This window comes from Aptenodytes forsteri, unplaced genomic scaffold (assembly GCF_000699145.1).
Source record: "Aptenodytes forsteri isolate BGI_AS27 unplaced genomic scaffold, ASM69914v1 Scaffold164, whole genome shotgun sequence".
Lineage (NCBI taxonomy): Eukaryota > Metazoa > Chordata > Aves > Sphenisciformes > Spheniscidae > Aptenodytes > Aptenodytes forsteri.
The window spans coordinates 2820363-2821225 of NW_008795527.1; positions in this window are offsets into that span (position 1 = coordinate 2820363).

An 863-nucleotide genomic window follows, 5' to 3' on the forward strand; every position below is an offset into this window, starting at 1 on the left:
GGTGGGGGGGTGTGTGCGTGTGGGGGGTGTTGGCTGTCCCTGTGTGTGAGCAAGGGGCGAGAAGTCAGTGCGTGCAGGTGGAGGCCCTGTCAGCTCCCGCCTGAAGGACCTCGGCCTACGCTGACGAGGTGGCGGTGCGTCTCAGGCTCCCGTGGACTGAGAAGGGAAACAACCGTGGAGCGGAGACGACCGCTTCCCTCTCTCGGTGGCTGCACCCGCCCCTCTTCCAGAAATAGTGCGTTGGCCAAAATACTTGGTGCTTCAATTTTTTGAGTAGGGTTGTGACAGCCGAAGCTGCATTTTAGTGTAAATTTTCTGTTTGCACGTTTTTATGATGTTTCCAGTTTTAATTCCACAGATAACAAGGTGTTGAACAGCTTAATGCCGTGACTCGAAGGGTGAGAGATTTGTGCGTGGAATAAAGTGATGCTTTGTTTTGTTAATGAAAGGGATGTGTGGGTTTGTTCCTGATACCACGTACCTTATGGTAAGCCTTAATAAGATGGACTTTGTTTGATATTCTGTGGTTCTGCCATGTAACAGTTATTACTACATGGAAGTAGTAAGAATTTTAATGCGTTTATTCTTTATTTCATTGAAATAAACAGACTGACACAGCTATCACTTGACTTTCCAGATTTTATTATATAACAGTAAAAATGAAAAATCTACACCTCTTTTGCCACAGTAATAGCCTGAGAAAACTGGGGACGTACACCTGGCCAATTTCAGATTTCACGGTGTAAAGAATTTACCTGTAGAGTTTTAATTTCAGGTCGAAAGCAATCATAAGATGCCTGCTTTATGCGTGGGATACACAAAAATAGTTGCATTGGGCCCCTGAGTGCATTCCTCTGTTCTGG